The 13469-nt window shown below is 49.6% G+C and overlaps 1 long non-coding RNA gene across 2 annotated transcripts; it reads right to left on the reverse strand.

Moving 5' to 3' along the window:
- Positions 1–5241: 5241 nt before the first annotated feature.
- LOC102156678 lies at positions 5242–13347 on the reverse strand. 2 transcript variants are annotated; one of them, XR_005354553.1, is made up of 3 exons: positions 12524–13347; positions 12197–12351; positions 5242–6435 (listed from the first exon to the last, which is right to left on the reverse strand). It is a non-coding gene; the product is annotated as an uncharacterized LOC102156678 (long non-coding RNA). The 2 variants fall into 2 exon arrangements; XR_005354554.1 differs by having other exon boundaries at positions 12450–13347.
- Between the last annotated feature and the right edge of the window lie 122 nt (positions 13348–13469).

A 13469-nucleotide genomic window follows, 5' to 3' on the forward strand; every position in this document is an offset into this window, starting at 1 on the left:
GGGACCTCTCTTGAAGCCACCTGTTTGAAAATTGCAAAACCTCCCATTACAATTCTTCTTCCCACTGTTTTTCCATTTTACTGTTCACCCTCTGAACTCACCAAATGTTTTACTTACTTATCTTGTTTTCTGTCTCCTCCACCGTATCTTCTTCTTATAACCTGCTGTGTCCCCAGTGCCTCTAACAATACCTCATGCATAGTAAACTCTCCAAGAAAATGTGTTTATGAATGGGTGAATCTTTATTACAACTATATTCTCCTTTCCTATAAAACAAAAAGCGTATATACTACACTGAGATTATAGATCTTTATTTTAACAATGGATGACTGACAACCTTTAAAACTGCTGTGTGAGGGGCACCTGGGTGGCTCAGTTGGTTAAACATCTGCCTTCAAAAAAATAAAATAAAAAAAAATAAACATCTGCCTTCAGCTCAGGTCATGATCTCAGAGTCCTGGGTTGGAGACCCACATTGGGCTCCCTGCTCAGCAGGGACTCTGCTCCCTCTGCCTCTGTCCCTTACCTCGCTCATGCTCGCTCGCTCACTCTTTCTCTCTCTGTCTGAAATAAATAAGATCTTTGGGGGGGGAAAAGGGTATTTAAAAAAAGTTAATTCACATTACATCTTTTCAGTAAAAATAAAGCATGGTAGGGGATCCCTGGGTGGCGCAGCGGTTTAGCGCCTGCCTTTGGCCCAGGGCGCGATCCTGGAGACCCAGGATCAAGTCCCACGTCGGGCTCCCGGTGCATGGAGCCTGCTTCTCCCTCTGCCTATGTCTCTGCCTCTCTCTCTGTGTGTGTGACTATCATAAATAAATAAAAATTTTTTAAAAAATAAAGCATGGTGGACACAGGTAGTTTAGGGCTTGTAGTTCATACAAAGCTGGAAGCCCTCTTGAAAAAGAGAATAAAAAATGTTAAAAAAAAAAAAAAAAAAAAAAGTTATAAGACAGGAGCACCTCCCAGGGGGTTGGACAGAGCCCTGGCTCTGTTGGATGCAGCATCTGGAGGCTCCCACTTCATTTGCCTGGTGGCAAAGCCACCTCTGATGGTATCATATCAGCAAGAAAGTTGTGCCCACTTTCACTCCCCCAAGCAAGGCCTGAATGCATGTTTCCCCACAGCCTCACTGACACGATGTTTTGTCACTTTTGATCTTTGCCAATCTGATGGCCCAAGGGTGGCGTAGACTGAGTCACTTCTCCCCTGGCGAAAAGTGACATTTTCATACACATTCATCTATGCATATATCCATTGCTTGTGGGGGTGGAGAGAAAGAGGGATGCTGAAAAGTACAATAAGATTCTGTCTCTGCTTGCATCTGTGTTGTAATGTTAAAAAAAAAAGAGGGGATCCCTGGGTGGCTCAGCGGTTTAGTGCCTACTTTCAGCCCAGGGCGTGATCCTGGATCCCAGGATGGAGTCCCGCATCAGGCTCCCTGCATGGAGCCTGCTTCTCCCTCTGCCTATGTCTCTGCCTCTCTCTGTGTGTCTCTCATGAATAAATAAATAAAATCCCAGGCAGCCCGGGTGGCTTAGTGGTTGAGCATATGCCTTCGGCTCAAGTCGTGACCTGGGGTGAGATCGAGTCCCACATCGGGCTCCCCATAGGGAGCCTGCTTCTCCCTCTGCCTGTGTCTCTGCCTCCCTCTCTGTGTCTCTCATGAATAAATAAATAAAATCTAAAAAAAAAAGAATCTTGAGGGGCAGCCCAGGTGGCTCAGCGGTTTAGCACCGCCTTCAACCCAGGGCATGAACCTGGAGACCCGGCCGGGATCAAGTCCCACATCAGGCTTCCTGCATGGAGCTTGCTTCTCCCTCTGCCTGTGTCTCTGCCTCTCTCTTTCTGTTTCTCTAATAAATAAATAAATAAAATTTATCAATAAATAAATAAATAAATAATCTTGAGATGGGAGGCTCCTGCATGACACAGTAGATTGGGTATCTGACTCTTGATCTCAGCTCAGGTCTTTTTTTTAAGAAGTTTTATTTTACTTTATTTTTCTATTTCTTAGAGAGATTGAGAGCACAAGCAGGGGGTGGGAGCAGAGAGAGAAGCAGAAAAAGAATCCCAAGCAGGCTCCACACTCAGTGCAGAGCCCATCTTGGGGCTTGATCTCATTACCCTGAGATCATGACCTGAGCCGAAATCAAGTCAGACACATAACCAAATGAGCCACACAGGCGCCCCTCAGCTCAGGTCTTGATCTCAGGATCCTGAGTTTGAGTTCCACATTGAGCTCTATGGTGGGCATGGAGCCTACTTTAAAAAAAGAAAAAGAATCTTGAGATGGGGCCATGATCCTGGACCATTTGGAGGGGCCCACTGTAATCCCAAGAGTCCTTATAGGAGGGAAGCAGAGGGAGATTTGACAGCGACGACAGGGTGACACTGAAGCGCCATGCTTGTGGCTGGCAGCAAAGATAAAGGATGGACCCACAAGCTGAGGAGTGCAAAGAACACACCTGGCAAAAGCCTCAGAAGATCAGAAAACGGATTCTCCCCTAGAGCCTCCCCAGGGAGTGTGGGCCTCCTGACACCTCAATTTGGGCACAGGGAAATTGATTCTGAATCTCCGCACCCCCCTTCCCCACCCCACTCCCGCTCAGAGCTGTAGGAGAATAAATGTGTGTTGTCTGATGGCAGCAATAGGCTAGTAGAACAGTGTCTGGCTCGCCACAGGTGCACTTAACTGTTACTCTGAGTTTTTTAATAGGTTTTATTTATTTGAGAGAGAGAGAGAGAGCACATGGGGAAAGAGCAGAGGGAGAGAGAAACTCCAAGCATATTACCTGCTGAGCCCAGGGCCCAACTTGGGGCTCCATCTCACAACCCTGAGATCATGACCTGAGCTGAAGCCAAGAGTCAGATGCTTAACCAACTGAGCCACCCAGGAGCCCCTTCACTGTTACTCTTATTACCTGAGACAGGGATGCCTGGGTGGCCCAGTGGCTGAGCATCTGCCTTCAGCTCAGGGTGTGATCCTGCAGTCCCAGGATGGAGTCCTGCATCGGGCTGGGCTCCCCACAGGGAGCCTGCTTCTCCCTCAGCCATGTGTGCCTCTCATGAATAAGTAAATAAAATCTTTAAAAAAAAAAATTATTACCTGAGACACCCCTGGCCAAATAACAACAGCCCATGGGCTCTGGAGAGAGCCCACAGTCCACAGTCACAGACGTTTGCTAACTTATTGGTCAAAGGGGTGCTCTCTTTTCATTTGCATCACAGGCCTGCAACGTCTTGTTTATGCCCATTTTACAGAAAGGAAAACAGGCTTGGTGAGGCTCCCCTGCACAATATGTCACAGCTTCTGCAGGGGTTCCAGTGACCACACACTGGGGCCCCTGGGTGGTTCAGTAGGTTAAGTGTCTGCTTTCAGCTCAGGTCGTGATTCCCGGGTCCTGGGATTGAGCCCCACTTCAGGCTCCGTGCTCAGCGGAGAGCCTGCTTCTCCCTCTGCCTCTACCTCTACCTATGGCTCTCCCTGCTTGTGCCCACTCTCTCTCTCTCTCTGTCAAATAAATAAATAAATAAATAAATAAATAAATAAATAAATAAATAAATAAATAAAATATTTAAAAAGCAAACAAAGCAAAAACAGCAGCAGAGTATTCTGTTACAGTTCTGGAGGCCACCAGTCTGAAATGAACCTGTGGGCAGCATTGCCCCTTCTGGAGGCTCGGAGAGAGGATCTGTTCCAGGCTTGGCTTCTAGCTCTGGTCGCTCTTGGCAGTTCTTCGCATTCCTTGGCTTGTACACACATCACTCTGATCTCTGCTTGGGTCTCCATGTGGCCAGCCTCTAGGTGTCTGCATCTTCTCCTTTTCTGTCTCTCTCTCTCTCTCTCTTTTAAGATTTTGTTTATTTATTCATGAGAGACACAGAGAGAGAGACAGAAACACAGGCAGAAGGAACAGCAGGCTCCATGCAGGGAGCTCGATGTGGGACTCGATCCCGGAACTTCAGGATCACTCCCTGGGCCGAAGGCAGGTGCTAAACCATCGAGCTATCCAGGGATCCCTCCTTTTCTGTCTCCTAAAGAGACACCTGTCATTGCGTTTAGGGCCTACCGTGCCTGACCCAAGATGATCACATCTCAAGATCCTTAATATAAGTACATCTGTAAAGACCCTTAAAGACTTATTATTTTTACTTATGAGAGAGAGAGAGAGAGATTGAGCAGAGGGAAGTGGGAGAAGCAGGCTCCCTGCTGAGCTGGGAGCTTAACCAATGTGGGACTCGACCCCAGGACCCTGAGATCATGACCTGAGTCGAAGCCAGACACTTAACCGACTGAGCCACCCGGGCGCCCATATCTGCAAATATCCTTGTTCCAGGGAAGGTCACATTCTCAGGTTCTGGGCAAAGGTATCTTGGGAGTCACAATTCAACCCACCATAGTGGTAGCAGGGTCAGGATCGGAACCCAGTCCTAGGGTCTTTCAAACCTTCACATGTCCCAGCCCCCCCTTGGGTCCTTCATACAAAAAGAGGCTGCTCAGGACGCAATGGAGCCAATTTGAAGAAATGTTGCTCTAGCCCCACCAAACAATATTTTTGATTCCTTGAAGCCAACATGCTCTCCCTCGTGTCTGGGCCATGGCATAGGCTATTCGTCCCACTTGGAACACCTTTTTCCAGGCTCAGTGCAGATGTCACTTCCTCTAGGAAACCCTCCTTGACCCCAGGCTAGGTCAGGTGCCACCCTGGGCTGTCCCCAACCCCCTGGATATTCACATTCCAGTTCTAGCCATTCAGGTCCTCACTGTCCAGGGTCAGGTCTGTGTCCCTCATTTGACTCTGGGACGTGTAGGGGCAGGGCTGGGGTTGTCTCTGTCACCACTGAGTCCCCAGCACTGTCTTGCATGAGGCCACATAGTTCTCAATACATGCAGAATGACTAAAACAACCTGGTTCTCCCAAAGCTTCAGTGTCCCCAACCCATTAGACCAGCAGGACCCAACCCCATCGTATCCCAAAAGTCCTTTATGGCACAAACTCTTCACAAAATACCCCTTTTACCATCTTCAAATGATTCTACCTACATACTTTTTTTTTTTAATTTAAGTAAACTCTACCCTCAACGTGGGGCTTGAACCCATGGCCCCAAGACCGAGTCACATGCTTTTCCAACTGAGCCAACCAACCACTCCCGCATACATCACTTTTATTTTTTTTTTTTTACTTTTTAAAAAATTTGTATTTATTTATTCATGAAAGACACACAAAGAGAGGCAGAGACACAGGCAGAGGGAGAAGCAGGCTCCATGCAGGGAGCCCATTACGGGACTCAATCCCAGGACCCCAGGGATCACCACCCAAACTGAAAGCAGACACTCAACTGCTAAGCCACCCAGACGTCCCCCAACACCATTTTTAATACAATAATCTAAATTTCCCATAAGGGGGCGGCCCAGGTGGTTCAGTGGTTTAGCGCCGCCTTCAGTCCAGGTGGTGATCCTGGAGACCCGGGATCCAGTACCATGTCGGGCTTCCTGCATGAAGCCTGCTTCTTCCTCTCTCTGGCTGTGTCTCTGCCTCTCTCTCTCTCTCTCTCTCTGTGTGTGTGTGTGTCTCATAAATAAATAAAATCTTAAAAAAAATTCCCATAGGGAAAAATGATAGAAGTTGAAGGGAAGACATTTATAATAAAGCAACACGTGCTGGTGCACCTGCATGGCTCAGGGGTTAAGCGTCTGCCTTCAATTCAAGTCATGGTCCTGGGGTCCTGGGATCAAGCCCTACTCCTGGCTCAGCAGGAAGCCTGCTTATCCCTCAGCCCCTTCCCCTGCCTCTACTCATGTGCTCTCTCTCGCTCTCTCTCTTTCTCTCTCAAATAAATAATCTTTCTTTAAAAAAGCAACATATGTGAAAATGCATTTGCACAACTATGTTGGAAATCGTCAAGAAGTAGTCCAATGCTTTCAACTTTTACAATGATCATGTTTGACCAACACCTGGGTGGCTGAGCAGTTGAGCGTCTGCCTTCGGCTCAGGGCCTGATCCTGGAGTCCCGGGATCCAGTTATGCATCCGGCTCCCTGTGTGGAGCCTGCTTCTCCCTCTACCTATGTCTCTGTGTCTCTCATGAATAAATAAATAAAATATATAAAAAACATAAAAAAATAAAAATAATAATTGTATTTGAGTGTAAGAGAGTTGGAACACTTGTTAATGGAACAACACCCTTTTGTTGTAGTTATTTTGAGAGGGCTGAGAGCGTGCGCATGCGCGTGTGTCTACCCACGTTCCGTGCTTGTCTACACGTGTCAGCAGCTGGATGCTGTGGTGAGACCCTCAGATGTGACTTTGGTAGCGGGACTGGGGTTGCAGGGGTGATGCGATCATCCAAAATGTCCAAAATGCTGCATCGCCCTTGGCTGATTTCCGAACGCAACGTCGTAGGATTTTCCTTGACGGAAGTAGTGGAATCCCTGGAAAATTCAGAATATATTGAAACCATGCAAAGAACACTTTGTGTTTACCAACAAAAGAATCTCTCAAATGCAAAGGCCTGACAAAGTCAAGTGCTGGTGAGGAGGCGCAGCAGCGGGACTCTCGCCCACCGCTGGAAGGGACTCAACATGCCCTGAGCACTGTGGAGTAACCAGTTGGCGACTTCTACTACCGCTGGATGCGAACCCGTGCCCCATGAGCCCCAGATGCACTCCGAGGGATCTACCCAACGGGACTGCATGCACACATTCACCAAACGACATGTCACATACAAGAATGTTCATAGCAGGGGGATCCCTGGGTGGCTCAGCGGTTTGGCGCCTGCCTTTGGCCCAGGGTGTGATCCTGGAGTCTCAGGATCGAGTCCCACGTCGGGCTCCCTGCGTGGGGCCTGCTTCTCCCTCTACCTGTGTCTCTGCCTCTCTCTCTGTGTGTCTTTCATGAATAAATAAAATATTTTAAAGTAACAATTAAAAAATTTTTAATTAAAAAAAAAGAATGTTCATAGCAGCTTTAATATAATTGCCCCTCTTTTTGCTTAAGATTTTATTTATTCATGAGAGACACACAGAGAGAGGCAGAGACATAGGCAGAGGGAGCAGACTCCCTGCATGGAGCGCGACATGGGACCCGGTAGAAGGCAGACGCTCAACCACTGAGCCACCCAGACGTCCCATAATTGCCCCTCTTATGAGCTGATTCCTGTCCCCTCCGCGACTCACGTGCCCAAGTCCCAACCCCCTACCAGAGCCTCAGAAATGTGACCTAATTTGGACGCAGGCCTTGTATAGAGGTAATTCAGTGAAAATGAGGTCATTAGAGTGGGCCTTAATCCCGTGTGACTGGTGTCCTTGTCAGAAGAGGAGATTAGCAGACACACACGGAGGAAAGCCCATGTGAGGACATGGGGAGAGAACAGCCATCTGCAAGCCAACGGGCGAGGCCACAGAAGAAACTGACACCCTGAGGTAGGACCTCTTGCCCTGAGGCTTATGAAAAAATAAAGTTTTTGTTGCTTAGTGCCATCCAGCCTGGGCTATTTTGTGGTGGCAGCCCTAAGCAAACGGATCCAGCCCCAAATCCAAAGCAACCAGGATGCCCTTCGGTGGTGCAGCAGATAGGCTCGTGGTGGTGCCTTTACACAGGGGAACACCAGACAGTGGTGACAATGACAGTCTCTACCTACGCCCGACAGTGTGGATGAATCTCACAAACATAATGCAGAGTGCCAAATGCCAGAGAGACAGAAAACACATGCTGTGTGATTCTATTGATAGGAAGTTCTAGAACAGGTAAACCTAACCTCTGCTGTTAGAATTGAGGATAGTGATTGTCGGGGGAGTTGGGGGGGAGGGCTTGTTATGTTTTGTTTCTTCCCCTGGGGCTCTGATTACATGGAGTTTTACACTTGGGATTTGTGGGTTTGACAGAAGTAGGTAAGTTATGCCTGTGTCTCAACAACGTTTTAATTTTTTTCAAAATACTATTTATTTAGTTGTTTTTTTTTTTTTTTTTAAGATTTTATTTACGGGATCCCTGGGTGGCGCAGTGGTTTAGCGCCTGCCTTTGGCCCAGGGCGCGATCCTGGAGACCCGGGATCGAATCCCACGTCGGGCTCCCGGTGCATGGAGCCTGCTTCTCCCTCTGCCTGTGTCTCTGCCTCTCTCTCTCTTTCTCTCTCTCTGTGACTATCATAAAATAAATAAATAAATAAAGATTTTATTTACTTATGAGAGATACAGAGAGAGAGAGGCAGAGACACACAGGCAGAGGGAGAAGCAGGCTCCATGCAGGGAGCCGGACGTGGGACTCCATCCCAGGTTTCCAGGATCAGGCCCTGGGCTGAGGGCGGCGCTAAACTGCTGAGCCACCGGGGCTGCCCCTATTTATTTAGTTTTAAAGATTTTATTTATTGGAGACAGAGAGAGAGTGCAAGTGGGCGTGCACCAGCTGGGGGAGGAGGCGGAAGGAGAAGCAGACTTCCCCCTGAGCGGGGAGCCTAACCTGGGGCTCGACCCCAGGACCCTGGGATCAGGACCTGAGTTGAAGCCAGATGCTCTACCCACTGGGCCACCCAGGCACCCCCTCAACGTTTTAATGGACTTTGAAAATAAGATTCGAGGGGCACCTGGGTGGCTCAGCGGTTGAGTGTCTGCCTTTAGCCCAGGGCGTGATCCTGGAGACCAGGGATCAAGCCCCACATGGGCTCCCTGCATGGAGCCTGCTTCTCCCTCTGCCTGTGTGTCTCTGCCTCTCTGTGTCTCTCATGAATAAATAAATAAAATATTTAGGAAAAAAATAAGATTCAGAAGTCCAAAAAGACATTATAAAAAATGTTTATTTAGTGTTTGTATGTGGAATGGGGTTAAGGTCTAGCATCAGGCACGTCAATCTCAGACGTGAAGATCTGTGGGAAATTCGACGGCCAAGTGGGCGGACTTTCGCAGTGCGAGTTTCCCACTCGCCACCAGGAGGCGGTGTGGCGCACTCCCTGCCGCTTTACACGCGGGACAAGTATTCGTTCTACAAGCAGCCCCTGCCCCATGAAGAGCCTCTCTGTGCCAGGCCTTGTTCTAGTTTTCCGATCTGTGAAATGGAGATTAGGACATACAGCTGGGCTGGAGGCATGTCCCTGTCGCCGTGGACCTCACTTTCTCCAAGGGGAGACAGACCATACATAGCTAAACAAATGAATATGTTAATAGGAGCGCTGTGGAGCAAAATAAAACTGGGTGAAGGGACAGCGATGGTTCCGGAAGGCTTCTCCGAGGAGGTGATGTTTGAGCAGAGACCAGAGTGAAACGTGGGAGCAAGCCAGATAAATAGGGGGGTGCCCCAGGTGAAGGAAGAAATACAGTGGCTCTGATCACCAGCCACAAGACAGAAAGGGAGACTCGGCTGGACCCAGCAAGAGGCAATAGGAGGCAAAGAGCCGTACATTCTCTGATACAAACACCAAAGGCTGAGGTGTAGACAAGACAATCTCCTATGAGGCTGAGGAGAGGCAAGGAGGCAATTAAGGGGTCCTGCCTGGAGGAGGTGGCACAAAGCTTGGAGGCCCTTGGGATGATTGACTATCTGTTTTATCAAGATTGCTTTTTTTTAAGATTTTATTTATTTATTCATGAGAGACACACAGAGAGAGAGAGACAGAGAGAGAGAGAGAGGCTGAGATACAGGCAGAGGGAGAAGCAGGTTCCACGGAGTCCGATGTGGGACTTGATCCCGGGTCTCCAGGATTGCGCCCTGGGCTGAAGATGGCGCTAAACCGCTGAGCCACCCAGGCTGCCCTGCTTTTTATTTTTTTATTTTTTATTTTTTTAATTTTATTTATTTATTCAGGAGAGACACAGAGAGAGAGGCAGAGACACAGGCAGAGGGAGAAGCAGGCTCCATGCAGGGAGCCTAATACAGGACTTGATCCCAGGACCCTGGGCTCCCGACCTGAGCAGAAGGCAGACGCTCAACTACTGAGTCACCCAGGCGTCCCTAACACGACTGCTTTAAAGTCCCAACTGGCTTACCTACTGTTGTATCCCCAACCCTGAGGGTCTGTACTAACATTTAAACTATATATATATGGAGATCCCTGGCTGGCTCAGCCGTTTAGCACCTGCCTTCGGCCCAGGGCATGATCCTGGAGTCCCGGGATCGAGTCCCACGTCAGGCTCCCTGCATGGAGTATAGTATGTATACACACATATATACTATATATGTATGTATACATATATACATTATAAACTATATATATATATATACACATTTACTGTTTTTTTAAGTCTTTGTGGTTTTTTAAAGATTTTATTTATTTATTCATGGAAGACACACACAGAGAGGCAGACACCGCTGAGCCACCGGGGCTGCCCTATACATTTAGTTTTTATTTTAATTCCAGTTAGTTGGGGATCCCTTGGTGGCACAGTGGTTTGGTGCCTGCCTTTGGCCCAGGGTGCGATCCTGGAAACCCGGGATCGAATCCCACGTCGGGCTCCCGGTGCATGGAGCCTGCTTCTCCCTCTGCCTGTGTCTCTGCCTCTGTGTGTGTGTGTGTGTGTGACTATCATAAATAAAGAAAAAAATATTTTAAAAAATTCCAGTTAGTTAATATAGTGTTTAAAGAGCATTTTCTGTGTGGCAGCCTCCCTTTTGTTACATGAATTACCTCCGGAGCTCATCCTAAATCCCTGTACCAACAGTACTCCTCTAACTTCCATTTTATGAAGCAGGACACCAAAGCCCAGAGACACTGTGAGCTGCCCAAGGTCACACGTCCCGCTGGGATTTGAACCCATAGGGATCTTTCTAACTCCCAGAGCTCACTATACCACTTCTATAATAAATCGATTATAATTATTAGTAGTATCGTGCTAGGCAAAATACCTACTCTTCCTGTGACTTAGTTTCTCTAGGTGGAAAATGGAACTCATAATAACATGTTGTAAGAATTAAATAAGTGCCAAGAACAGTGCCACACACAATGTATTTTTTGCTATTATTGCAATTATACATTGAATTCACCAATAACTACTGAGCAAATTATGGAGATTCCACTTCCCAAATATATAAATCTGAATAAATCCAGAATCCTCCCAAATCTCCCACCTCCACCTCCTGCCTTTCAGGATAGTTATAGGATTTAACAAGGGATCCCTGGGTGGCGCAGCGGTTTAGCGCCTGCCTTTGGCCCAGGGTGTGATCCTGGAGACCCAGGATCGAATTCCACGTCGGGCTCCCGGTGCATGGAGCCTGCTTCTCCCTCTGCCTATGTCTCTGCCTCTCTCTCTCTGTGTGTGACTATCATAAATAAAAAAATTTAAAAAAATCTTCAATCTAGTAGAGAAAATAAAAAAACAAAATTGATCATTCTTTAAAAAAAGAAAAAAGGGGGATCCCTGGGTGGCGCAGCGGTTTAGCGCCTGCCTTTGGCCCAAGGCGCGATCCTGGAGACCCGGGATCGAATCCCTCGGGCTCCCGGTGCATGGAGCCTGCTTCTCCCTCTGCCTGTGCCTCTGCCTCTCTCTCTCTGTGTGACTATCATAAATAAATTTAAAAAAAAAATTTTAGAAGAAAAAAGGATTTAACAAGGTCGGGTGCACAGCAGGTGCATAGCATTACTGCCATTATTTACGATTATTATTTCTCTCAGCCCCTTTCTCCTTCCAGCTGCTCAGGACAAAACCTGGAGTTGCCCAAACTTCTCTCTTTCCCTCACATCCGCACCCAATGCCTCCACCAATGCCATTGGCTCCCCCTTCCATCTGACCCGACAATCACCACCCCAGCCTGAATTAGGACAGTGGCCTCCTCGCAGAGCTCCCGGCTCTCTGCTCACAGTCTGTTTCCCACTTGACCGCCAGAGGGCACCTGTTAGAACTAAATCAGCTCGTCTCCCTCTGCCAAGAGCCCCCCAGTGGCTCCCACCTTGTCAGGGTAAAAGCAGAAGTCTTCATTTAACTCCCTCACAGACCTCACCTCCCACCCCTCTCCCCTTCTTCACTCGCTCCCAGCGCTTCCAGCTTCATAGGAGCTCCTCACCATCCTGGACATGTCCACTCTGGCCTCAGGACCTTTGTACCTGCCCTTCCTTCTGTCTGGGCACTCCTTGCTTTCTCGCCTCCTTTGGACCTTTACTGAACTATCGCTCCCTTGATCTCCCTCGTGAATAAGAACATTCTCAACACCCTTGAGCCCTCTTCCCTGGTTCAAAAAAAAAAAAAAAAGTTCAACTTCGAGACTCACTTTTTGTTGTTACTTATGTTCTTTCTCTACTGTCTGTCTCTCCCAGACCAGTGTCAGCCTCATGAGGACAGGGAGTTTTGTCTGGTCTGTTCCATGTTGGATGCCCGGTGCCTACCGCAGGGCCTGGCACAGAGGAGGTCCTCAGCAAAGCCCTGCTAAAAGAATGAATGTAAGAGGAAATGAGCACAGACACCTTGGTGGTGGAACGCATTCCCTTCTTTCCCCGTGTCAGTCCCCAGAGGGCTCCATTCACCGGCCGTGTGACCTTAGGCGGCCGACCTCAGTTCTCTGGCCTCAGTTGTAAATGGAACTTAAGATAATCTCTACCCCATGGGGTCGTTGTGAGGATTAAAGGGGTTCATATCTGCAGCATTCATGACCCACGAGGTGGTCAGCGGCTAACGGGGACGGTTTGCGCGGCGCCTGCGCTTCCGCATTCCGCCGCTGGGGGGCAGCAGGCGCCCGAAGGATTCGTCAGCGCGGCCCGCGCGGGAAAAGGAGCGGGGGCAACTCCAGCAGAGGAAGCTGATGAAATCCAAGCCAACTAGCAGTGAGCTCATCCCGCCCGGGCGCCTCCGGAAGCCACGGGGCCGCCTGGCCTCCGCCTGGCCCGAGCGATAAAGCTCCGGTGCTGAGCCAGGGCGGGAAGTCCTTCCTGAAGTCTGCCCTGCGTGGGGCCTGCTGCCAGAAGCCGAGGCCTGCGGGGAGGGGCGAGGATGCAGTCGTGCATAGTCCCCGTTGACTGCCTCGGCAGAACGAAAAGTGCATTCTGAGCATGGCTGCGGGAGTGAGAGAGAAAGCGGGTGGGGGGAGGGAGAGACAGAGACAAGAGGTGGGAGAGACAAGGGAAGGGGAGACAGGGATGGGGAGACTGAGGCAGAGGGAGGGGAGACAGAGACGGAGAGGCGAGACAGCTCGGCGAAGTCCGACGGAGGGACAGAGAGAGAGAGAGAAGAGATGGGGGAGACGGGGACAAGGAGAGGCAGAGATGGGGAGACAGTGGAGAGCCAGAGGCAGAGAAAGGGGCGGCAGGGACGCGGAGAGAGCGAGAGAGACGGGGGGACGACGGAGCGGGACAGAGACGGAGGTGAGGGAGAGGGATGAGGCCCGGCCGCGGGCAGCCAGCGGGGAGAGGGCCGCTGCGGGGTCACGGGGGGGGTCGCGGCGGGGGCGGCCCCGGCGCGAGGGGGCGGGGCGGGGCGGGCCCGGGCCCTCCCCCCATCCCCGGGGCGGCGGCGGCGGCGGCGGCGGCGGCCGAGTTACCGAGTTACCA

The sequence above is a fragment of the Canis lupus genome, chromosome 1 (genome assembly GCF_011100685.1).
Source record: "Canis lupus familiaris isolate Mischka breed German Shepherd chromosome 1, alternate assembly UU_Cfam_GSD_1.0, whole genome shotgun sequence".
Classification (NCBI taxonomy): Eukaryota; Metazoa; Chordata; class Mammalia; order Carnivora; family Canidae; genus Canis; species Canis lupus.